Source organism: Bos indicus x Bos taurus, chromosome 10 (assembly GCF_003369695.1).
Source record: "Bos indicus x Bos taurus breed Angus x Brahman F1 hybrid chromosome 10, Bos_hybrid_MaternalHap_v2.0, whole genome shotgun sequence".
NCBI classification, from domain to species: domain Eukaryota; kingdom Metazoa; phylum Chordata; class Mammalia; order Artiodactyla; family Bovidae; genus Bos; species Bos indicus x Bos taurus.
In genome coordinates, this window is record NC_040085.1 from 63,177,700 (window position 1) to 63,205,526 (window position 27,827).

General features: G+C 38.2%; 1 long non-coding RNA gene across 3 annotated transcripts in view; it reads left to right on the forward strand.

The window, feature by feature from the left end:
* The window catches only part of LOC113900423, a 182,705-nt gene that overhangs the window by 144,847 nt on the left and 10,031 nt on the right, over positions 1-27,827 (forward strand). For all 3 annotated transcript variants that reach the window (XR_003513135.1, XR_003513136.1, XR_003513137.1), the window contains one exon: positions 27,657-27,744. This is a non-coding gene — a long non-coding RNA (uncharacterized LOC113900423). The remainder of the gene's footprint in view (positions 1-27,656; positions 27,745-27,827) is intronic.

The following is a 27,827-nucleotide window of genomic DNA, read 5'->3' on the forward strand; positions in this document are numbered from 1 at the left end:
TGAAAAGGCTATTCAACCTTTTCCCTCCCCTCCTAGAAAGGGCTCAACCTTGTACCAATTAAGATCATTCTGAAGTAAGGCTTTAAAAAAGCTTTCTCTAATCACCCAATGGAACATGGACCAGTGGAAACCAAACTCAGAGCTCTGGGAAAAAGTTTAGCATTCCTTTCTGTCTGCCAACTTTTATGGTTTCATTGCACAAGGGAGGAAGACTTCATTTTCCTATTTAGTTGTTCTTTCACTGACCTCCAAATAAAGGCCATGTAATTACTGAGCAAATAAAGTTGCAGCATGTGTTTTAAAAATCAATTGCCATTCTTGGACTATAGAAATGTAACAATACACAGATTTGCCGGAAAATGCCCAGCGCCAACCATATGAACTAAACCCTGTACTGTATCTGTACAATGGAGTAGTTTTGACCCCTAAAGCACATATTTACTATGCAGATTTTTTAAAGGCTTCTTTTATGACTTATCTATTGATATTAAAATGTCCCTATACTAATATAGGTTCAATTTAGGATTAAAAATATGTTGCAAATGTATCATATCTTAAACATCCATTCATTGCCAAATACCTTATTTCTTTTTTTTTTAAGTGATGGCATAAATGGAGCTGTTTTACATTCAAATTAAACTAGCTATTAATTTGAATGCAAAGCAGCTCAATGTACAGGATGCAGTTTCAATGACAGGTTTACCCCAAGACAGAATGCAAGAGCGGGTCCACATGGGTGAGTCTAGGCGGATTGTCCCCCTACTCTGGGTGCCTGGCAAACTTGCTCACTGTGAATAGTTTTTGAAGTGAAGATTAAAAGAGTGGAATTATAAAGTATAATTACATTTTATTGAAACTCTAGAAATCAGAAAAAATTCAGCAGGAAACTTTTAGTGAAACATGATGTGTTGTCATTATCATTAAAAGATAAAAGTTCCATACTGTTTTTATCTGTTTATTTGGAAGAAATCCAGCCTTTACAGTTATGCAGGAAACAAAAAACGGGAATGCAGGAGTAATTATTAAAACTGTGTGATTTGTTATCTCAGCTACTGTCTTTCCAAATGGTAATACGATATCAGCAGCTGCAGACGGTCGCTGATTTCCTCTATTAGTAAACAAGTGCTTTGGAGACCTGTGTGAGGCACTTTAAGCTCGCTACTCCCCGAAGTGCTGTCAGGCTTAACTACTAATCCATGGTATTTCAGAGCACTGGAAATTCATCTTTATAAAACCTGAACAAAAAAGGGAAAAAAGCCTGGAGGGCATGAGCTCCCTCTGGTGAGACAAATGACATGTTCATTTATTAATGAAACAATAACCCTGGAAAGAGGATCAAAGCACATTCCATCCTCACTTTACAATCCCCAATTTTCTCAGGCCAAACCATTTAATTGAGCCATGACAATGGAATACTTAATTGTTGCCTGAAAGTTTTGAAGAAGCGACTTCTTCAGCATCAATGTACATTTCAGGATTATGATTCAAATATAATATAGCTGGATTGAAGCTGGTAGAATTTGATTCTTCCAACATTGGGGGGCCTTTGGCAGACAGAAGAAGGGATTTTCTTGAACATGCTTGTGGCCTTCACCACAAACACCTCTTGTTCTATCACTGCCTTTTCCCTTGCCTGAAATAGGCCTGATGGGTTACTTCCTCATGATGAAATAACCAACCTCCGTTTGTGCATGATTGGGTAAAACTCAGGTTCTTTTTGGCATGCCCCTGGCATCTAGGACATAATGAAGAACAGGGAGTGAAAATCCCAAAGTCCAGGAGTTTAAGGAGTTTGGAAGTATTTAGTGTGGTGATTGTCCTTGTTGTTTAGTTGCTAAGTCATGTCTGACTCTTTGTGACATCATGGACTGTAGCCCCCCCGGCTCCTCTGACCATGGGATTTCAAGGCAAGAATACTGGAGTGGGTTGCCATTTCCTTCTCTAGGGGATCTTCCTGACCCAGGGATTGAACTTGTGTCTCCTGCTTGGCAGGTGGATTCTTTACTACTGAACCACTGGGGAAGACCCTATTCCATTATATAATTAAACCAAAGAGATGTAACCATCTTATATAAACTGTGAAACTGTTAGTCGCTCAGTCATGCTTATTTAAATGTATCAATTTTATACACTTTGATCTCAATTTTGTAACCTCTTATATCTTTAACTTTAGTTTTCATTAGGATCCATTCAACAAGCTTGGTCTTAGAGGAAGAGTTTTAGAAGTTTTTCTTTTCTTTTTGTTCCCTGTCCATTTGACCTACTTTAATATGAAAAGCTCTAGGATCCTCAGAGTGGAGTTGAGCTGAGCCTCAGGCCCTTTGGCCTAACTGTTGCCCCAAATAATTGCTGATCAGATATATCAGTGTTAATTTTTCTAGCCTCCTAATATATACGTTTTAAAACTAGGGTGAATAGAACAGACTTGTTTGCCTTTTCAAGTCGAGGATGAGTAGGGGGTCTTTGGCCCATTTAACCTTAGGCGATGTAGTAATATCAAATCTTGTTTTAATCATGTAAATGTCAATTTTATTTATCCCATTTTAAATAGCCATCTAAAGAGTTCTTTATTCATTGGAGATAATGTCTTTAAAAAAAATTCTACCTTGTTGGAAATATGAATAGTAACTCAGCGTGGAGCCAGCATTAAGTCTGGACAGGCCCTTTGCCTGTGCAATGGGAAAGGCAGACTCACTCTCTGTGGGTTATTCACCAATTGTATTTGCACGTGACTATCAGTATTCTGTCCTGCTGAAACTAACAAAGACACAAAATTTAAAAAAAAAGAATAAGACTGTTTAATTTCTACCTGTTAACCCTGGATTTCACCACAACATTCTATGTTGATACTTTTGTGTGTATGTTTATATAATTTTTCTAAGGTTTATTTGACTCCTATTTTTCAAATTAGAAGAGTCTTAAGGCACAGAAGTGAGGAGTTTAGAAAATCCTTGCTGCTTTACTGGGCAGAAAGGACCATGAAAACTTCATATGGTAATCTCCTGGACTCACCTGCTTTAAATTCAACCATTCTAGGCCAGTTTGATTCTAGGCCCAATTTTCAATCACATGGCATCATTTGGGGTCTGTAAATAGACTTCCTTTTTCTTTGCACCTGCTCGTATTTATTCCTTAGGAGATCCAGTAAGTCAATGAAAACCGACAGTCAGAAATGAAGGTTGTGAGCAATAAAAACAGTCATGTTTTTATGTTCTTGAGCATCATCCACTTTATTAAGCCTTATGTGAGGCGGAGAGTGTAGTTTGAGATGATTTTTCATTATGTGTACCTAAGATCTTTCTTTCTGTTCTGATTTTTAATATCAGCCTTATAAAAGTCTTTCTTTTTACTCTAGGTTGTTAAGCTTATGAGTAAATATTAGACTTACAATGTAAAGTATATTTACATTAAATTTTAATAAAGTACCTAGAAATTTTTTATAAAGAATTTTTTCAGGGACTTCTCTGGCAGTCCAATGGTTAACATTCCTTCAAAAAATAAGATTTTACAATAAGGCCATCAATTTGAAAAGTTCCATTTAGTTTGAGCTCTTCTTAGCAAAAATTTGTGCAGTATAATTGTTTGGGCTGCTCATCAGGGAGTGGTGGTGATTCAAAGTGCATAGTTCAGTTCTACATCAGACCTCGGGGAGAACTTGGAACCCTCTAGGTCAACAGTCATAGCGGGTACTGGCCCAAGAACCAAAAGCAAGTTTCAAAAGGAAGGTCTGTGTCTTCAGCAGAAACAATTATTTTTCTAATCTCCCTGTTTGATTATCTTTCATTCCCAAATACAGAGTATTTATTTCCAGAATATACACTCAGAAAGACTTCGTGGGCTTAATGCATGACTGTCATGACAGAGATGGCTACATCACAGATTTCATACAAGCCAAAGATGAAACAGAGCAAACATACTTACATTTGCTGAAAAGATATGCTTCCACATCTCCGCAGGCACATTCAGTTAGCATTTGTATTATTTATTCATTCCTTTTTTTTTTCATTTTTAGACTGTCAACTGGTCATACAGTGATTGTCGATTGAGATTCTACTGCATGTATATCATACACATGACAACAGATACAGCTGGGATCGTGTTTTTAAAAATATTTATTATTTACATTTGGCTGCATCAGGTGTTAGCTGCAGCGCACGGGATCTTCACTGCAGTGCACAGACTCTCTAGTTGTGGCCCAGGGGTTTAGTTACCCCACGGAATGTGGGATCTTAGTTCCCCCATAAGGGATTGAATCCACGTCCCCTGCACTGCAAGGTGGGTTCTTTTTTTCCCCCAATTAATTAATTAATTTTAATTTGAGAATAATTACAGTATTGTGATGGTTTTTGCCATACATCCACATGAATCGGCCACTAGGTATACATGTGTCCCCCCGATCCTGAACCCCCCATCCTCTTCCCTCCCCACCCTATCGTCCCAGAGTTGTGTGTATGTATGTTAAGATATGTTAGAACTGAAACTGTATATAGTTGAGGGAAGAGCGGGGTAGAGATGAATAATATGGAGACAGAAACAGAGTTCTCCTTCAACATTAGTTTGAAAAGGGACAAAGACCTTTGGTGCGTGTCTTTTGAGTATATGATGGAAATATTTACTCAATAATGTTGATCAAGCAACTGCCACATCTCATGCACCATCTCATGTACTTAAACAAGAAAGGTCATTGTTGCTTTCTCCCAGGATTTTCCATTCCATAGCCTGACTGCGAGTGCATAATATATACACACAAAATAGTTGACTCATGGTGGATGAGAAGGCTCCATTGAAAGGGACAAATAATAACTTCAAGGTGAACTCTAAATTTTCAGTCATTGAGCTTGGGCTTCCTATCTCCCAATTTGCTGAGAAATGTGCACTCTGGGAAGGAAGATAGCAAGAGATGCATGAAGAGGTGCATGCATTCACCAATTCCCACATTTATGAACTTTATTTCTTGAAAAGAGAAGCAAATTTATTATTAAGGGTGTAATGTTTGATCATTTTTACTCTCTGTCATAGCAGATACAAAAACTGATATTCCTGTTATAATGGTGAGGAACCCCACTATTCTTTAAACCATCAAGATAGAAGATTACTGACATTCTGGAATAAGGATTTAAAGTAGATGAAATACAGATGTATATATAGTTAAATGAACACCTTTAATAAGCACTAAGAACAGAAAAAAAACTATGGAGTTCTTTGCCTCTTCCATTGCCCAAGTAGCTAAAATTTAAAACCTATGTCAAACAAAAAGCAAATGTAAGAAGAAATAAAGATATGATTTCCTTCCCCATACTGCTGCTGCTGCTAAGTCGCTTCAGTCGTGTCCAACTCTGTGTGACCCCATAGACGGCAGCCCACCAAGCTCCGCCGTCCATGATGACTACTTAAAATTGTTTTGGGATTCCTTAAAAAATAAACTATAAAATCGAATATGTATATATATTTATTTACTATTCCTGATGCCTCTGGTATACTGGTAATGGGGAATCCTGCACTGTTTTTGCATTATAGTTTAAAATGTGACTACATTGTTTTTCTTTTCTACTTTTCACTGATGAAGTAGCTATCAGAATGCCCTGTTATAATTTTAAGTTCTGCTTTCTTTCTATTCCCAAATTCTGTTGGTAGTATACAGGAGCTCTAACAAAACACTTCACCAGTCTCATTTAAGGGCAATTATTTCTTCTTAACATTCTAAGTTATGGTTAAGTTCTCCTAAATGTAACACAGAAACAAGCACCATCTATTATCTCTACAGACTCTCCTTGGTCTATACAGCCATTTTATTACAAGCCAGATAAGCTTATAGTATAGAATATTTAGAAAATATCTAAATAGTTCAGGATAAAATGTTCAAAATAAAGTCATGGCTCTTAAACAAAACAAGATGCTATGCTTACTGTTTGCTATCTCCTTCTTGATCTCAATCGATTAATGAATGGTAGCTAAGTAACTGCTGAAATAGTTTCAAAAATATTAATAAAGTCAAATCACAAAATCTAAACCAAACCATTTATTTTCTTATTCTCTGAGGTTTGTGTTTACATTTACTATTATTTAAAATTATGCAATAAATATAATACAAAGGATATTTTAAATAAGAAAATTTTAATTAATAATTCAATACATTTTTCCTACTTAAGATTTACCTTTCTTTGATATCAAAGATGTTATAAACAATAATTTTTAAAGTTGTTATTACATTTTGTAAAAATCAATAACATAATTAACAGATACTGCTCTCTCCAAATCCCCTTGCATTCTCCACTCTCACTGGACACATGATTTTATTACATAAAATAAGTTAATTTTGTTGACTATATACTCATGACAATATAGTAGCATCAATATATAAGAATTACACATCAAACAGTTGTAAAATAATTTATATCTCTTACTTGAATGATTTCTGATTGCGTTACACAGGTACTGTACTTACGTAAAGAAATAATAGTCAGTGATATAACTGGTCAGTAATATAACATAGAGATGTTCTCAGCTTTGGGGAAACAAAATGGCTCCCTCAATCTATTTGTGGAGGATACAGAGAACAATCTCTATCACATTAATTAGACTAACTTCCAGATACATTAACCATTTTGCATTGTGCATATTTCTAAAATGCAGCTGTTTATCTGACATGATATATGGGATGTTAATACTTAATTAATACATTGTTTAAAGTCTCAGGTTATCATTTAGTTTTAGTGATTAAAAACTGAAAATTAATACATTGTTTAAAGTCTCAGGTTATCATTTAGTTTTAGTGATTAAAAACTGAAAGTATTGGAATATTTTCAGAAAAGAAAATATATTCTTTCAGAGAAGCAGTCATAGCACATTTGTATTGCAGAGAGAGACAGGCCTCGAGTTGTTTCCCGAAGCCCTCTGGAGCTGAGGATGGCCTCCAGGGGGACCAGGCTTAGCAAAGTGCAAAGTGGCCCAGGAGCATCCCTGCTCAATTCAACAGCAAGGCGAAGACAAGAGCTGACGAACAAAACGGAAAACAACTTTCCCAGACCTCAGAGAGAACACTTGGCATTCCTGAGGGACAGCTGCTTGCTGGTAGAAGTTATGATAATAAACTAAACTGGGTGAGCATTTCCTAAGAAGAAATATTTAATTATCCTGCTCACCATTATGAGGAACTTCTGCCACTCTTCATGTTATTATACAGTAAATAACCATTTTTCTAAAGGACAGAGCTGTTTTAATTATATGACAATGAATGCATAATTATTATGTTTGTTAGGAATGAATCGCAAGACAACAGACTTGATATTGCTGCTCTGGTTAGTGCATCTTAATTACTTTTTCATTTATTTTGCATATAAAAGCTATTTGCTAATTGTCTTTGCTGTAAATATGCAAAATATAATTAGTCATTCATAATTCTTTATGTGTTATCTAACTGTACATTTGTTTCTGAGGAACATATATTAAAGTATGGGTATTTAATGGGCTTTTTTTTTGGTGTGTGTATTCTGCTTTTTTTTTTTTTCTTTTAAAAAAGCATAGTTTTAAGTAAAAATTAGGCACATAACAGTATTAACCCTATTCTTAATGAAACTTGCTGTAAAAAAAATGGAGAATGAAAAATATGGACTTATGGAGAAAATGCCAAAGTATGTGGAGTTTTAAGAATCTTCCATGTGAAGACACTGATGATGACATGAAGTATCTCTTATTAAGCCTTTAAATTAACCTTTTAGATAATCTCCAAAGCTATTCGGATAAATCTTTAAGCATTACCAATTTCAATTTAAGTTTTTATGTATTTCTGTGAATACTTACCAAAAGGAGGAAAGAAATCCATGCGTGTGCTTAAGCATGCATTTTAAAGTGCCCCCAATAAATTGCTCGTATCTGTTTAAAACTTGAGCTAAACACTCAAGATTTTTAAGTCTTAACTCTTGAGTATTTTATAAAATCTATGTAAGTGGCAGCATGAAGGATTTTTGGGAATAAATTAATTCTTTAGTGAATAATGTGGATATTATGACGTGAACCTACAGTGAGGTTTGGCATCTCAAAAGTGAACCATACCAGCCTTCTCAGCCTGAGGAACATTTTTCTTTTTTCAGTAGCTGGAAACAGAACTTGGACTAGTTTCTTCTCTGGTTATCATTTCAACATGAACTGATATTGCAGAGAGTGTCTCTTTGCACTCAGATCCATTACAATGACTGACTGGTGAAATGGACCACGTGCTTTCAAATAATGCAGATATCAGGAGCATCGACCATTGATTTAAATTTTTCTTTTCACTTGTCTCCATAAAATCCTGCCAGTCCATCCTGCTGATGCATGTCACATTCTACTTTCTTCACCTCAAACATTTGATTTACTAACCGGTTGTACTGTTAATCTCATGTCATGACACTTCTATTCACTTCTGCTTTTCAACTGAAAACAGCTTCCTATGAAGATAAAGCTAGGTAAAATCTATTGTAAAGAGGAGAATAACTTGAATGCAGCTATCATATCAAAATGAAAACACACTTCTGCTCTCTTCACCCACTAGACATCCTGAATACTTTTCTTAATGATGAAGTCAAATAGAATAGCTGATGAGAATACGACTGATGATAATTTTTTTTTCCAGAAGTAATCCTACTCTGTAATTCTGTAATTGTTCTTATTTATGTAAGGTAAATCTTTTTAAATGAATATATATAAAAACAGGATAATGGCAGAGTGTGAATTAGGAAAAAAACTCAAACGTGCTTCAGAAAATTGTGATATGAATACATTATGTTGATTCTGGTTTATCATAAAGCATTTAAAACCAGCACTTGCAAAAACCATAGCTGTTATATAGGTTTTGTTGTTTTTATTGTGGAATTTTCTTTTCGGCTCCTTGAATGTTTTTTCTTTTGCCTTCAGAAGAGCTGAAAAACAAAAAGTGAAATGTGTATTTCAAATAGCATTCCACTTACTTCGAAAAGCTGTACAGATAACACTCTCACTACCAAAATCACAATCTTAAAAAAATTTCATGTCCTATACTGAAAGGGTTTAGTTGGATGAAGTTGCAAAATGGAGAATATTGTGTTGTGTAAAAAGGTAATCATTTCACTTTACAGTCTGAAAGGGTAAAACTCGCACTGGTGAATCCTTGTAAAGAGATTGTTTCATACCTCTTATGCATGTGTTGACAGCATGAAGTAGATTTGAAAATTAAATTTTCATTTTTATTTCCAAATATTTTCACTATTACAGGAAGAAGTATAAGAATGACTTTGTTCATAATTTTTGCAAACCTATAGCATTCTCAAGTGCTATACTGAAAGGGTTTAGTTGGATGAAGTTGCAAAATGGAGAATACTGTATTCAGTATATAGGAATGACAGAAAATTTGCTGTTCTTTGAAATGTGACTAAATGTTCAACAGAGGCAACAGGCCTCAGGAAGAAAAAATTCTAGACTTTCACCTTATATTGTATGATATCCAAGTATGTAAAACATTGGAAAATTCTAGATTTGCCTTTGGTGATGATGAGGATCACTATCTGTCCTCCTTTACAAGAAGTTTGAGAGGGTAATCACTTGAGGGGCTTTTTGTCTTTTGAAAATAATCCTTATCAAGCACCTATTTTACAAAGAATCAAGTCAGAATAATAAACATGGTCTTCCCAGTAGCATTAGGCAGGATAAAATTCAGAAGAATGTAAATGTGAAGAGTGACTAACGTTGAATAGATGATAGGAGAGTAAGAACTATAAAAGCTTCCTATCAGTACATTGATTGAAAAATTCTTAGTTTGTATTTTTTTAATCTTTCAAGATCCTAGATATTTTTACATAGAATTTTCCAAAATATACTTTAATCAAAAGCCTTCTTTACAAGATCTAAGAAAGGAACTATCCCAACCTTGTGGGTTCTAAATTGCACATTATAGAAAGAAACCACTGGCCTTAGTCAATTAACTGTAGGATTTCAGAGGTCATACTTAATGGTAAAATACTCAAGGGAGGAGTGGGAAATGGCCCGTGGGGATATTTTAATCACGTTTATAAAGTTGAGCAAATAGTATATAGCAATTCTTGCACACACAAATTTTGTATATACACATTATTTGTATTTACACATTGTATGTATGTGTGTATGTCTGTATACAACTTTATTTATTCCAACCTTCCTTGTGAGGAGACAGAGTTTGAGCTAAATCAAATAATGAAATATCCCAATGGTAATCAATACGACCTCCATGAATTCTACCCCTTTATTTTCACATTGTCTGTTAAGTAGAATTTCAAGTCAAAAGATAAGATTAGTTCATTTATCATCTATTTATTTTTTTTATGTCCAAGCACCACTTCCTTTCTCTTCCTCTTGAAGAATTTTGCGACCTTTTACAGATTAATCAGTTTCTGTCACATGGTGCCTTTATTCATCCCTTGAAAAATGGTCTCAGATGGTCATCTGAAGAGCCAAACCTAAAACATCCTACTTTCTAGAAATAAAAACCACATCTTCTTCTCTGGTTTTCGATAATGTCTTCGGGCTGGGGGAAAATTATCCGCCTAAGAAAAACAAACACTCCTTCTACTGTGTGTTTGTGTTTGCATGGATCAATTGTGAGACAAACAACATTCATTGACAGTTGCTGGCCATGAGTCTGCCTGTTTGAAATACCTTAGTCAGGAGAAGTACCACAAACTGAACCGAACAATCTCTCACAAAACATCTGCAACCATCTGACCCTGGCCTTAACCTTTAAATCTATCTTTTCATATTCATCTCAAAAGACCTTGTCAATGGCCAAGGAGACTCAAGAAAAGGATTCTTCAACAAACAAAAAAGATACAGAGGAAATTCAACCCAGATTAGGTGGCAGAAGATAATACAGTTTGCTCATTTTTATTCTGCTGCTCAAACTGGAGTTGAATTCATTTTCACTTTATCTTTATTCATGTTATTTAAACATAACATTCATTAGGATTGTGAACTGCAACAGATAGAAGAGAACAAAACTACTCGCCAAATTTGTTGGGCATCTGTTCCCACTAGAGGCGGCCCTTTGCCAGCTCCACATCATGTCATTTTTTTTCCCCTGAATTCATTTCAAAGTCAATCCATCAGTTTATGAACTGTTTGATCAAACTTGTCATTAACCAAGTGAAACATTTAATTTGTATTAACAAAAATGGGACAAATAATTAGTATAGGGATTAACCATTTTACTTTTTTTTCATTCTTATTTATTAAACGTGTTCATTGTTGATATAATTTTTTTTCTGTGACACTATCTGGTTTCACCGGAAATAATGGGAAACCTTTTTTTTTTTTTTAATGAAAATACTTACAAACTGAAGGCCACTTAAAAAATACATACAAATATCTGGATCTCACAGCTTACGCTAGTAACTGCTCATTTCTAGTCACCATCTTCATTAAGATAGAAGCACAGATTCCCCTAAAGCAAAGAGACTGAAAGAGCCAAACAGCCAGAGTTTTATGAGAAAATAACCAGAGCTATATCAAATATCAAAGGACATTTTATTTTCATTTTTGAATAAACAGCATTTCATTTTAACATCTCACCATACTCTAACTATGCCATTCTAACACATGGTACAGGTAACTTACCACAAAGAATTCTCCTCTTCCCCACACTTGCCTATAATATTTATTTCCATTTTGCCACCATGAAACTGCTATTTGTATAACACATGAATTAGATATGGAGCCAATGCTGTTGGTTGGGATTTTTACTTTCAGAAAGACTTAGTCATCATCTTGTGCAATTGCCGTGACCGTGACCTCTTTGGGCACTTGTCGGCCTAGCTATGACAATTTGTTAATGAACTAGTTTTGTTTTTAATTGCTTACTTAATTATGGAGCACCAACATAATAGCATTTCTAATTTGTATCATAATTGCGTGCAGAGATGAAATGTTGGTGTCTATCATATGCTTGCTTCTAATCATCTCTTGTTCATGGAAAATTTTCCAAAGAGATATCTTCTTTAATATGGTGATGTGGTACCAGTTATATGACTGTTTTTTTAAATGCAATTGTGTCTGTAAAATAATTTCAATGTCTCTCTCTCCAAGTGTATATAAACATGTGTGTATATATATATATATAAGTTATTTAAAATTTTATATTTTCAGTAAGATAAAAGTACATGCAAAAAATACCTATCAATGCATAAATAACAAACATTAATTGGCATTTTGACAATGATATCTATGACCATAACAGTTTTAAAGAATAGCTTATAAAAATATTTCATTTAACCTATAGGATACTCTCCTCACTATTGCCTTAGTGTTATTGCTGCTGTATAGAATGTTTGATTCACCACTGGTGTGTGTTGTGTGAACCAGTTTTCAGCATGCTTCAAATCCATTGGAAAAAAAAAAGAGGACCATCATTCTTTAAAATCAAAATCACTAATCTAACAGCATTTCTTTCTTGTCATGATCTAAATTTGAAAAATTCAGAGAATTAAGCCAAGTCTCTTTTAAGATAAAGAACAAGTGGAAAGTAGGTTTCAGAAACAAAGTCATGGTCGAGTCCACTGAGGTCACCATTGACCTATGTCCTTCTTAATGAATTTTCTTCTTTACAGTTAGTTCCCCGTGGAAAAATATATTGAATGAAAAACATTAGTTATTGGCCCATCAGCACAGTTCAAAATGTGTAGTTGACGTATGTTTCTTCCCCAAAAATACAAGTATTGGCCTGTTCATTGTCATCTACACAAAGAACTGAGTCCTAAAATCCTTTACTCAACTAAATTCTTAATAAGTAAACTGAGACTAACCCTCTAATACCAGATTTGTTAAACAACATGATTTAGGTCCTTGCTATTCATGTACCTTGTACAACTAAAATGACTGGTAAAGCTAGAATCATGAAAGAGTCATTTTATGTAGCTGCTAAATTCCTCTCAAATCTCCTTGCAACTTAACGAGTAAAGAAAGCTCAATGTGTAATGCCAGCTAATGTGGTTTATGCTAGAAAATAGTATCAACCTATCTTTGTAGCTTATCTAAGCCAGGATAATACTTTTAGCCTTTATAGTAGACCCAACTCCATTTTTTCAACTCTTGACTATGTATTTCCTGAAATCCTTTTCCAAAGAGTTAAATTGGATGTGAAATCTGTACTAGGCTATGGAGCTGTCTTTGTTCTAAGTCTCGCCAGCAAAGCCTCGTCTCTGTATCACTTTCATTGCGTTCTGATTGAGCTTGACAGTGTGACAGGAAAGCAAAGGGAGGCAATTCCAAACTGAATGAGAGTCTTTTTCAGCCACACAGCAGCCTCCTCCTTAGCCCCTAAGAAAAAGAGGTAACAGATGCCGATAGCAAAGCATCCCTAACAAAGTCCTAACTTTGATGCAGGCAAAAGAAGAAAAAAATGTAAAAGATTGTCTAAGTGCAGGAAAACCTTGAATGGAACACAAAAGAAACAAAATGAGAAAAATTGTGGTGCAGAAAATGGCTGGGAGAGTTATGTAGCGGCAGTGCGTTTAAGAAATCATTTTCCTCTTCAAGTGGTTAGGGTCTTCAGAATCTGCTCTGCCATGTACGGTGCAATGAGAATCCTTACATTAGATGGGGCCTGAGCAAAAGGTGATTAAGGATGCTGTGATTGCTTAGACATTGTTCATGGGACTAATGCACAGTTCCTTAGGTGGAAAGAAAAACTCTATTAAAAGACAAATCTACCATATTAGCTTCTACCTTTGTACCTTGGGAAGTATATTTTTTTCTGATTAAAAAAATGACAAGTTATCACTTCTTACTTCAATAAGTTCTATAATTAAATGAGTTGGAACATCACCTACTTTATACTGCTTTATCCTATCTGAGGATCAGCATCTTGGCCTTGTCAAAGAGTGGCTTCCGAGGGTACTGTAATCTCTGAAAAGAAGTTATTTAGTTGCATTTAAAAAATTATTATGAGACAAACATTTAAAAATGTATACTAGTCTCTCTTACTTATTCAGGAACTAATTTAAAATATCATTATCTGTGGTGAGAACATGAACCAAAGTGGACAAGATCTATCCAGTTGGACCAAAGCATTGCTAATGCCCATGCAGTGCTGCTGCTGCTGCTGCTAAGTCGCTTCAGTCATGTCCGACTCTGTGCGACCCTATGGACAGCAGCCCACCAGGCTCCTCTGTCCATGGGATTCTCTAGGCATTGCTTAGATAAAGACAGGGAAATGTGAGTAGTCCCACCCCATCCACATACAAGCCCTGGGATCAGAACAGGTCCTGAAAGTTTGTAGAAATAACTCACTCTTTTGGTGGTGGGAGTGGGAGACACAGGGGGAGAGCAGAGTCTCATGGTGCTCTTCTTGTCTGTACCTGTCTTCATTTATTTTCAGAGACTAAAATAAATCCATATGATACAGAGATTGCTATACTCTATCATGTAAAATAGTGGGGAGCATTTAAATGAAGAATTCCTTCCTTGATAATCCTCAGTGGCTGATGTGCTTGGTAAAGCCTTGTGAATTCAAAGCTCAGTGACATGATAAACATCCCCTAAGGAGTCGTTATTGGCTACTTTGATATCTCTATGCTCGTGGCATGGCAGTATAAACAGTACAAGCATTAGTCCTTATTACAGGCCAAACTTACGCAAGACCCTAGTTTACTACACAGAACACTTTTTTTTAATTGGAATATAATTGTTTTAGAATGCTGTGTTAGTTTCTGCTGTACAACAAAGTCAATCAACTCTATGTATACATATATCCCTTCCCCTTTAGCGTCCTTCCCACTCCCCCCATCCCACCCGCCTGGGTCATCACAGAACACTCAGCTGAGCTCCCTGTGCTATCCAGCAGCTTCCCACTAACTATATATTTTACATATGATAGTGTATATTATCAGTGCTATTTTCTCAATTTTTCTCACACTCCCCTTCCTCATCTGTGTCTACAAGTCCGTTCTCTACATCTGCGTCTTGATTCCTGCCACATTTGTTTTTTGATACTAATATCGCAAGAGAATTTTTTCTTTTAAGTAGACTAGTTTTTAGACCAGTTTCAGGTTCACAGAAAAATTGAACAGGAAGTCCAGAAAGTCCAGGAGTCCTGTAGGCCCCCTTCTCTCCTCGTGCACAGCCTTTGCCACTAAGACATCCTCTACCAGAGGAATGTTTTTTCCTTGTTATCAGTTGCTCAGTCGTGTCCAACTCTTTGCGACCCCATGGACTGCAGCATGCCAAGCTTCCTTGTCCTTCACTATCTCCCAGAGTGCTCAAACTCATGTCCATTGAATCAGTGATGCCATCCAACCATCTTGTCCTCTGTTGTCCCCTTTGCCTCCTGCTTTTACTCTTTCCTAGCATCAGGGTCTTTTCTAATAAGTCAGCTCTTTGCATCAGGTGGCCAAAGGATTGGAGTTTCAGCTTCAACATCAGTCCTTCCAATGACTACTCAGCATTGATTTCCTTTAGGATGGACTGGTTTAATCTCCTTGCAGTCCAAGGGACTCTCAAGAGTCTTCTCCAACACCACAGTTCAAAAGCATTAATTCTTTGGTACTCAGCCTTCTTTCTGGTCCAACTCTCACATCTATACATGACTACTGAAAAAACCATGGCTTTGATTAGATGGACCTTTGTCAGCAAAGTAATGTCTCTGCTTTTTTAATATGCTGTGTAGGTTTGTCATAGCTTTTTTCCCAAGGAGCAAGTGTCTTTTAATTTCATGCCTGCAGTTACCATCTGCAGTGATTTTGGAGCCCAAGAAAATAAAGTCTCTCACTGTTCCCATTGTTTCTCCATCTATTTGCCATGAAGTGATGGGACTGGATGCCATGATCTTAGTTTTTTGAATGCTGAGTTTTAAGCCAACTTTTTAAAGTACAGATTTTGTGCGATATTTTTCCTCTGGAAATTTTGTGACTTTTTTCCTTTTCTCGGATATGTTAATGCTGCTTTGTCTCAAGTTGAAATGTTTCAATCGCATAATTAGACTAGAATAAAGGTTAGTTAGAGTCAGTGAAAATAAAGCTTAGACCAGGAGCATGGTTGGAGCAACGTTAAAGCTATCGGCACATTTTGCTAGAACTGTAGTCTAAAAACGTGCTGAAGATAAAAGAGATGAGTAAAGCATCAGATAACCTGGAGCTCTAGAACTCCTAGCTTAGTTTATAAATGATTATCTATCTGTGCTAAAATAAAGCCTGTGTGTATTTAGTTGATGATTGTGTGTTGAATGCATATGTCATAATTGACATGCACAGATACCTAATTCATATATGTGACGGTCCTGCGGGTTAACATGTTTATCTATATATGAGTTCTCATATACTTAAGATGCTAGAAAAATTCACAGAGATTTAAATAATCTCTCTTATATACTTATATACAGATTACACTATTATGTTTTCCAGATAATTAATGTCCTCTGTCTATATTTGACATGATTTGATTTCCTTTAAAGATAGCTAATGAGATAAAGCAGGCACTATGAACCAGTTAAATCAACCACCTAATCTTGCACATGAAACATTAAACAGAAAGGAAGCATCTGCAATTAGCAAATTGCTTTGATGTGACTAAATATCTGGCTCCCTGCATCATCAACATTGTGGGTCTAAGTCCCAGATGAAGCTGCTGATCTAGATGTGCTGAATGTAAATATAATGAGCATGCATTTTCTCATGGAGCTTGCTTCTTGAGGATGGTGGTCCATTTGATTCAGCAGAGCTCAGGGGCTGTGGACAAGGTGTGGAGAGGAAGGGGGACAGGGAGATGTGACTCCACTGTCCATCTGAAAGATCTGTGTTCCCTTCTTGAAGGAGAGAAAACAGAGCACATTTCTGACATGCAGAAGGATGTTGCATTGCTGAATAAGATGCTAAAAATGCAGGTCTGGTAAGGGAATGGTTATTACCTGTCTATGTCCTCAACAGATAGTTACCAATTATCTGTTAAATATACACATGCTTTATTTTAAAATAGATAGATAATCATTTATTACTTAAACTAGGAGTTCTAGAGCTCCAAGTTATTCTCATGTTTTCCTCATCCAGATCTTATCCTAATAGTGGATCTGGCCATCAGGTCAGTCTCACATGGATCTGAAAAACTCACATACTGAATTCTTCACTGTCTACTTGATAAAATTCCAAGGTTTACCCAGGAAGTGGATGGAAGAACACAGTTTCTCGTTCCCAACGACACAAGCATGAATGTGGGAAAAGCCATATGGAGAGAACCAATGGACATAAAGACAAAAATCTTTGATATGTAAATGCTCATTTAGGAAAATAGCATTAATTTTTTATTATATGCTAGTCATTGTTTTAAGTGCTTTCCATGGGTCATCTCATTTAATCATCTCAAAAAAATGTGCAGGAGGTATTTATCAGTCTAATTAACAGATTTTTAAAAATAACTAACAGATGAGGAGGCAGAGGCAGAGAAAGGTCTGATGACTTACACAAGGTTGCCCTGTCCTTTGGTAGATGGTGTGTGTTTAGTTGCTAAGTCATGTCTGACTCTTTTGCAAACCCATGGACGGTATCCCTCCAGGATCCTCTGTCCATGGGGTTTCTCAGGCAAGAATACTGGAGTGGGTTCCTGACTCAGGGATTGAACCCTGAAGATGACACAGCTGGGATATAAGTGCCACAGTTTCTGGCGCTTGTGCTCTTCACTGCTATACCACAGCTGCCAGGAAGACTCCTAAGGTCAGGAGACCTGCTAGCTAAAAATAAACAAGATTGACATAATGGGAAAAAATAACAACTAGAACTGTATTTATGGGGGAAATGGTCATGATGTCCAGTCATTGAAAGTGAAGAGTTCTAGGTTTGATCACTACCAGGACAGCAACCCCCCGACCCTTAAGTGTATAAGGAAGGAGAAGGGGGCACAGCTGGAGCCCTGGGCATCTCAGTGATGCTGAACAGGCAGCACACTACAGTGTAGTTGCTAGGTGCCAGGCCTGCTCTGGAGCATCTTTAGTCCTCTTGACAATATTGGGAGGTATATGTTAAGGCCTCATTTTAAAAAATTGAATAGATTTTGTTTATTAGAAAAGTTTCATGTGTACAGAAAAATTATGCAGACAGTATAGAATTCCCCTAGTTCCCATATACCTTTCCCCAAGTTTACTTCACTATTAATATCTTACATGAGTGTAGTACCTTTCTTACAATTGACAAGTGGATATGATACACTCTTATTAACTGAAGCCCACTATTTACACTTGGCTCGGTCTTTGTATTGCACCATTTTGCAAGTCTTAATAAATGCATAGCGTCATGTATCATGTATCTACGAAAGGAGTATCACACAGAATGGTTTGCTGCCCTGAAAAATCCTCTGTGCTCTACTCTTTCATCCTTTTCGTTCTTCCTTCCCCCATCAACTGACTTTTTTTTTTTTTTTTTAGCTATCTCTATAGTTTTGCCTTTTCCAGAATGCCATTTGGTTGGAATCACACTGTACATAGCCTTTTCAGATTGACTACTTTCACTTAGCAATGTGCAACTCAGGTTCCTCCATGTCTTCTTAAAGCCTCATAGCTCATTTATCTTCATCACAGAATAGTATTCCATTGTATGGGTATACAACAGTTTGTTTATCCATTTCCCCGCTGAAGAACATCTTGGTTGTAAAGTGTTATTTTTTGAATGTGGAAATGAAAACTCAGAAAAGTTATCATAGGGACTTCTCTCTCTGGTGATCGAGTGGTTAAGAATCCACCTTGCAATGCAGGGGACACAGGTGTGATCCCTGGTTAGAGAACTAAGATCCCATGTGCTGCAGAGCAACTGAGCCCGTGTACCACAACTACTGAGCCTGTGTGCCACAACTACTGAGCCCGTGTGCCACAACTAGAGAGTCTGTGTGCTGCAATGAAAGATCATGCATGGTGCAACAAAGATCCTGTGTGCCGCAACTGAGACTCTATGCAGCCAAATAAATAAATAGTTTTTAAAAAAGAAAAGTTATCCTGTGTCTGAGTTCTCAAAGCTAGAAAGGGATAGAGCCAGACCTTCTGGTCCAAGTCTAGAGATTTCCTCCTCCATGACAGCTGCTTGCAGAGCATTAGGGAAAAACTGGGGTGGGCAGCACTTACTTAGTCACACTGCTAAGTCACTTCAGTCGTGTCCGACTCTGCGACCCCATAGACGGCAGCCCACCAGGCTCCCCCGTCCCTGGGATTCTCCAGGCAAGAACACTGGAGTGGGTTGCCATTTCCTTCTCTAATGCATGAAACTGAAAAGTGAAAGTGAAGTCGCTCAGTTGTGTACGACTCTTAGCGACCCCATGGACTGCAGCCTACCAGGCTCCTCCATCCATGGGATTTTCCAGGCAAGAGTACTGGAGTGGGGTGCCATTGCCTTCTCCAAGATTAGTCAGACTACTTGCCTTCTTTTCCTTCTTAAGTGGTCCAGCTGCATTTTCACTGTGCAAAATGTATTCTTCTAGAGGAGCTAGCCCCAGCAGAGTCATATATTTCCCTAAAAGTGAGAGTTCTGCTATGCCAGAAAAGTTGCTTCAGGGAAGACAAATAATCTATACCCCAGGCCCCTGGTTGACAAAGTGAAATATCTTGGGAGCATTGGCCAGCAGATTACCACCCAAGGGAGTGTTGTTTTCAGAAGCCCTGCAAAGGATTTTATTGATGGCACAGATTACCACCCCAACTCCCCGTGGGGCCTTCGTTCCTCTCATTTAAGGGATTTGAACTCCTGTTAAGGGTCCAGCCCCATGGGGAAGAAAGCAGTTCTGTGAACAAGGCACCAAGAGCTAAGTGAGAAGGTGAGAGGCAGAGGGAGAGGAGATGAAAGAGGGAACAGGATGGTGCGGATGCGAGTTGAAGTCAGTACCCCTGCACTAAGCCCGCTGTTGCCTTACTCAGAGGGACTCGCACGGGTGTCACTTTCTGGGTCTCCTGGGCTCTCACTCACGGAATCAGTGATGGTTGATTAGTGAATCTGTGAAATTCATCCTTCCTCTCCTTTTCTTGTAAGAGGGAGCCACCAGACACAGCACTCTCCCATCCTTCTCTCCGAGGATGTGTCACAGGAGACCTGTCCCCTGCCGAAGGCCTCTGGCCATCCAGTACCTGTGGGTGGCTGTAGGTGGAGGTCTGATTATCTCTGTGTTCAGAACTAGAAAACGTTGTCCACCAATAAAAGCCACATTCTCCAACATCTGCTTTGCCAGTGATAAAGGTGGCATTTTCGTCTATTTCAGCTTTACTATTTTATCTATTTCAGTTGGTTCAGAATGAATGAGGAGAAGGAAAGTGGTATTTTCAGGGAGCTCATCAACCAAGTTCATGGGAAGTCAGAGATTACCTTTATCCCTTTACAAATTTCCTTATTTATGACTTTTTTCCCAAGGATGCCTTGAACTTCGACAACAAGAGATGAAGGAAGGAGATAGAGGGTGACAGGTTTGGGGAGAGTCATCAATAATAATTATAACTACTGCCAGCTCACTGAATTCTTATGAAAGTGAAACCTGTGATGTTCATATTGATATACCCATTTATTGACCAAAGGCAGAGAGACTTGTCCAAGGTCACACAACTAGGAAGTGACACATCAGATTCTAGTTGATTCCAAACCTTCCAATTTTTCACTGCATTTCTCCCAGAAGAGTTAGGTCTTTTTCTCAATGTTGTTTTCATCTCCACTTCTCTTTCATCCCTGGTGCCACTTTCCCCACATCTGGCTTGTGTCTGACTTGTCACCCTAGGCCCCCTCAACCTCAACCTTCCATTGAGTCCATTATGCACACTACTGCAAGGCTAGCCCTCCTAAAACTTGATTTTATATATGCCATTCCAAATCCACGATCATGCTCATTTGGTCCATCAGCTCCTAAAATATGGCTTCCCTGTGAAGAAATAGAATACTCATCAATAGCTCTAATTCAGAGCCGAAATCTGACCTGGAATGAACTATTTACACTGAACTCTGTATAAGTCATTTCACCCTTCTTTGAATAATAGCGCTCATTTTTCCCTTCCCATGATAGTTATTATAATCCACTCAATGACCCTATTTCTTAATGTGGAATTACAAACTCTCCCCTTGTGGGAGCACTACACACCCTCCAATATTTACTTGTCCTTGAATTTCTCTGTGTCCTCTTCCAGGAAGAAGATCACAGATGTATTCCCTGAGACCATCCAAGGGCAGGGGAGATAGAAATTGCCCCATAAATACCTGTTAAATGAATTAAACAAGTTCCTTTTTGCATTTCTTACAGTATTAGGCATGATGCTGCTTCTGCTGCTGCTGCCACTGCTAAGTCGCTTCAGTTGTGTCCGACTAAGTGCGACCCCATAGATGGCAGCCCACCAGGCTCCCCCGTCCCTGGGATTCTCCAGGCAAGAACACTGGAGTGGGTTGCCATTTCCTTCTCCAATGCATGAAAGTGAAAGTAAAGTCGCTCAGTCATATCTGACTCTTAGAGAGCCCATGTACTGCAGCCTACCAGGCTCTTCTGTCCATGGGATTTTCCAGGCAAGAGTACTGGAGTGGGTTGCCATTGCCTTCTCCGATTAGGCATGATAGTTCCAACTTAATATGTGGTCCTTAAATGCTTTTGAATAAATGAAAAACTACTTGTTTTAAATACTGCAAGTAGATAAAATATTGATCTTACCTCTTTCCTAAATGCTTCAACCAAACTAGGCAAATATGATTTGAAATTGTATTAATATAACTTTTTTGAGGGGACCTTCATTTTCAGTGTAGCATTATTACTTGCTAGCTGTAGGTTCTAGGGAAAACTATTGAAACTGTCTGCAACATTTTTCCCATCTGGGAACAATAACGGTAAGGGTTTTTTGTTTGCTTGTTTTAAGTGAAGATAGAGATAAGATAGATATTAAAATGCTTAGAATAATGCTTAGCTCACAAAGCTTCCCTAACATGGGAAAGGAGATGATCAGCCATGTCCAGGAAGCACAGAGAGTCCCAAGCAAGGTTAGCACAAGGAGGAATACACTGAGACACACAGTAATCAAACGGACAAAAATTAAAGACAAAAATAAAATATTAAAAACAACAAGGGAAGAATGAGAAATAACATACAAGGGAACTCCCATAGGTTATCAGCTGATTTCTCAATAGAAACTCTACAAGTCAGAAGGGAATGGCACAATATATTTAAAGTGATGAAAGGGAAGAACCTACAATCAAGAATAATCTAGCCAGCAAGACTCTAGTTCAGATTTGATAGAGAAATCAAAAGCTTTCCAGGCAAGCAAAAGTTAAGAGAACTCAGCACCACCAAACCAGCTTTACAACAAATGCTAGGAAATACCAAAGAAAGAAAAGATCTACATAAAATAAACCCCCCCAAATTAAGAAAATTGTAATAGGATCATACATATTGATAAGTACCTTAAATGTAAATGGATTAAATGCACCAACCAAAAGACATAAACTGGCTGGGCAGATGAAAACATGTGCATGTGTGCACTTCCACTTACCACATCACTCTACTTAACCCCCAAATTGTGTGTAATTATTTTATATTATTAGGTTAATCATGTTTCCATTGTGGGCTTGCAATTATAGTTATCATTTACTTTCTGCCTGGCTATTGACTGTGAAAATGGATAAATATCTTTTACTATTGTGATTATGTAACTGTTATTCACTTAGTATCATTGTATCATGATTGGTCAACAGAAAATAATAGAATTCTATATCACCAAAACTACCATTTAATAGAAAAACCTGTAATCACTTTTTAAAATGTTTCTAATGAGCAGCCATGTTTAAAAACAACTGGACTATATGTTGATCTATATGTTGTTTAGCTTTTTCTATTTTATATTCAGTTCTCCCATTTCATTTAGTTTATGTTTTTTCCTGTGGTCATGTATAGATGTGAGAGTTGGACTGTGAAGAAGGCTGAGCGCCGAAGAATTGATGCTTTTGAACTGCGGTGTTGGAGAAGACTCTTGAGAGTCCTTTGGACTGCAAAGACATCCAACCAGTCCATTCTGAAAGAGATCAGCCCTGGGATTTCTTTGGAAGGAATGATGCTAAAGCTGAAACTCCAGTACTTTGGCCACCTCATGCGAAGAGTTGACTCACTGAAAAAGACTCTGATGCTGGGAGGGATTGGGGGCAAGAGGAGAAGGGGACAACAGAGGATGAGATGGCTGGATGGCATCACTGACTCGATGGACATGAGTCTGAGTGAACTCCAGGAGTTGGTGATAGACAGGGAGGCCTGGAGTGCTGCAATTCATGGGGTCGCAAAGAGTCGGACACAACTGAGTTACTGAGCTGATCTGATCTGATATTCTCCAATTTCTCCATCCCTTCTTTTTTTTTTTGATGTTCTTTCTCAAGCCCTTATCAAGCATAGTAGAAAGTGTATATATACACACACACATATATATAGTATATATAGTATATATATATATAATGTATATATATATAAAGTATATATATATACACACACATACTTTATGTGTATGTATGTATGTATAACATATGTATAGTATGTATGTAAAACATATATATGTATATTCAAAATAGTATGTATAATATATAAATGCATGCTCAAAAATGACAGAATGATCTCTGTTCGTTTCCAAGGCAAACCATTCAATATCACAGTAATCCAAGACTATGCACCAGCCACTAATGCCAAAGAAGCTGAAGGATCTTTGATAACCTACAAGACCTTCTAGAACTAACACCAAAAAAAGATGTCCTTTTCATCATAGGGGACTGGAATGCAAAAGTAGAAAGTCAAGAGATACCTGCAGTAACAGGCAAGTTTGGCCTTGGAGTACAAAATGAAGCAGAGCAAAGGCTAACAGAGTTTTGCCAAGAAACGCACTGGTCCTAGCAAACCCCTCTTCCAATGACACAAGAAACGATTCTACACATGCACATCACCAGATGGTCAATACTGAAATCAGACTGATTATATTCTTTGCAGCCAAAGATGGAGAAGCTCTACACAATCAGCAAAAACAAGGCCAGGAGCTGACTGTGGCTCAGATCGTGAATGCCTTATTGCCAAATTCAGACTTAAATTGAAGAAAGTAGGTAAAACCACTAGACCATTCAGGTATGACTTCAATCAAATCCCTTACAGTTATACAGTGGAGGTGACAAGTAGATTCAAGGGATTAGATCTGATAGACAGAGTGCCTGAAGAACTATGGACAGAGGTTCATGACATTGTACAAGAGGCAGTGATCAAGACCATCCCCAAGAAAAAGAAATGCAAAAAGGCCAAATGGTTGTCTGAGGAAGCCTTACAAATAGCTGAGAAAAGAAAAGACGTGAAAGGTAAAGGAGAAAAGGAAAGACATAAGCATCTGAATGCAGAGTTCCAAAGAATAGCAAGGAGAGATAAGAAAGCCTTCCTCAGTGATCAGTGCAAAGAAATAGAGGAAAACAATAGAATGGGAAAGACAAGAGACCTCTTCAAGAAAACTAGAGATACCAAGGGAATATTTCATGCAAAGATGGGCACAATAAAGGACAGAAATGTTATGGACCTAATAGAAGCAGAAGATATTAAGAAAAGGTGGCAAGAATACACAGAAGAACTATACGAAAAAGATCTTCATGACCCAGATAACCACAATGGTGTGATCACTTACCTAGGCCCACCTGATTTTTGGAGTGCAAAATCAGGCGGGCCTTAGGAAGCATCACAATGAACAAATCTAGTGGAGGTGATGGAATTCCAGTTGAGCTATTTCAAATCTTGAAAGATGATGCTGTGAAAGTGCTGCATTCAATATGCCAGCAAATTTGGAAAACTCAGCAGTGGCCACAGGACTGGAAACAGTCAGTTTTCATTCCAACCCCAAAGAAAGTCAATGCCAAAGAATGTTCAAACTACTGCACGATTGCATTCTTCTCACACGCTAGCAAAGTAATGCTCAAAATTCTTCAAGCAAGGCTTCAACAGTGCATAAACCAAGAACTTGCAGATGTTCAAGCTGGACTTAGAAAAGGCAGAGGAACCAGAGATCAAATTGCCAACATCCGCTGGATCATAGAAAAAGCAAGAGAGTTCCAGAAAAACATCAATTTCTGCTTTATTGATTACACCAAAGTCTTTGTGTAGATCACAACTAACTGGAAAATTCTTTAAGAGATGGGAATACCAGACCACCTTACCTGCCTCCTGAGAAATCTGTATTCAGGTAAAGGAGCAACAGTTAGAAACAGACATAGAACAATGGACTGGTTCCAAATTGGGAAAGGTGTATGTCAAGGCTGCATATTGTCACCCTGCTTATTTAACTTATATGCAGAGGACACCATGTGGAATGCCAGGCTGGATGAAGCACAAGCTGGAATTAAGATTGCCAGGAGAAATATCAATAACCTCAGATACCCAGATGACACCACCCTTATGGCAGAAAACGAAGAGGAACTGAAGAGCCTCTTGATGAAGGTGAAAGAGAAGAGTGAAAAATCTGGCTTCAAATTCAACATTCAAAGAACTAATTTCATGGCATCTGGTTCTATCACTTAATGGCAAATAGATGGGGAAACAATGGTAACAGTGAGAGACTTTATTTTCCTGGGCTTCGAAATCACTGCAGATGGTGACTGCAGCCATGAAATTAAAAGATGCTTACTCCTTGGAAGAAAAGCTATGACCAACCTAGACAGCATATTAAAAAGCAGAGACATTACTTTGCTGACAAAGGTCTGTCTAGTCAAAGCTGTGGTTGTTTTGGTAGTCGTGTATGGATGTGAGAGTTGGACTCCAAAGAAAGCTGAGGGCTGAATTGATGTTTTTGAACTGTGGTGTTGGAGAAGACTCTTGAGAGTCCCTTGGACTGCAAGGAGATCAAACCAGTCCATCCTAAAGGAAATCAGTCCTGAATATTCATTGGAAGGACTGATGCTGATGTAGAAACTCCAATACTTTGGTCACCTGATGCAAAGAGCTGACTCATTGGAAAAGACCCTGATGCTGGGCAAGATTGAAGGCAAGAGCAAAAGGGGATGACAGAGGACAAGATGATTGGATGGCATCATCGACTCGATGGACGTGAGTTTGAGCAAGCTCTGGGATCTGGTGACAGACAGGGAAGCCTTCCTGTAGATAGGAAGACTATGGCGTGCTGCAGTCTATGTTGTCACTAAGAATCGGACACGACTGTTAACTGACTGATTATCATTTTTGATAGAATAATCACAGTGAAAGATATGGGTACTTCAGATTTAGCATATTTTTAAAACTATAAAGAGTAGGAAAGATTTGTTCCTGAATGTATGTATTAACAGCCTGTCACCCTTTGAGATCTTTCTACCTTCTTCTTTAATTTAACCATTATCTTTATTCTTCAGAGATTTTTGGAAACTTGCTGAGGTTTCTGCTCTGACAAGAATGTTTTGGTTTGGGGAGTCAGTTTTCTTTGGACAGGACCACCTGAAAGTGATTTTTTAAGCCCATGCTAAGCAGATAGCATTCCCTGGATTAGCAGTGGGAGCAGCAGTGATGGAGAAGGCGATGGCGCCCCACTCCAGTACTCTTACCTGGAGAATCCCATGGACAGAGGAGCCTGGTGGGCTGCAGTCCATGGGGTCGCAAAGAGTCAGACACAGCTTCACTTTCACTTTTCCCTTTCACGAATTGGAGAAGGAAATGGCAGCCCACTCCAGTGTTCTTGCCTGGAGAATCCCAGGGACAGGGGAGCCTGGTGGGCTGCCATCTATGGGGTCGCACAGAGTTGGACACGACTGAAGCGACTTAGCAGCAGCAGCAGCAGCAATGATGGTATGATGTGGAGAATAGTAGACTAGTAATCAGCCACTGACGGGCTTCCCAGGTGGCACTAGTGGTAAAGAACCTGCCTGCCAATGCAGGTTAGATGTAAGTGAGTTCAATCCCTGGGTGGGGTGGTCCCCTGAGTAGGGAATGGCTACCCACTCCAGTATTCTTGCCTGGAGGATCCCATGGACAGAGGAGCCTGGCAGGCTATGGTCCATAGGGTCACAAAGAGTCGGACACGACTGAAGCGGCTTGGCATCTACACAGGCAGGCTCGCAAGCAGCCACTGGGATTTAGAGTTAGCTGGAGAGATACAGTAAACAATAATTCTGGTTAAACAGCATTTAGTTCTTCAAATAGGAGATGGGACATTGGAAAAATGAGGAGAGAAATTTTTAGGTCTCTAGCTTTTGAACTGTGGTGTTGGAGAAGACTCTTGAGAGTCCCTTGGACTACAAGGAGATCCAACCAGTCCATTCTGAAGGAGATCAGCCCTGGGATTTCTTTGAAACAAATGATGCTAAAGCTGAAACTCCAGTACTTTGGCCACCTCATGCAAAGAGTTGACTCATTGGAAAAGACTCTGATGCTGGGAGGGATTGGGGGCAGGAGGAGAAGGGGACGACAGAGGATGAGATGGCTGGATGGCATCACTGACTCAATGGACGTGAGTCTGAGTGAACTCCGGGAGTTGGTGATAGACAGGGAGGCCTGGCGTGCTGCGATTCATGGGGTCACAAAGAGTCAGACACGACTGAGCGACTGAACTGAACTGAACTGAGGGGAAAAAAAAATGAACAACTTGGAAGGATACTGACATTATCCTTCCATTTCCTAAAAGACCTTTAAAACGAAAATCTTTGCTGATTAACTCCTAGGAATTCATTGGTTGGCCTAAGATGCATCCATATCTACTGTTTTAGGTGAATTATACCATTGGCAGAGAAACTAGAGCGAAGCCCACAGACGTGCCTGACGGAACCAAGATCGTGAAGAGTAGTCAAGAGCTCAGTAAGTGGTACTGGGGCAATACAGAGACAAAGCCTTAAAATGTGTGTCTTCTTTAACCCACACTTTCAACCTAAGACTTCTTT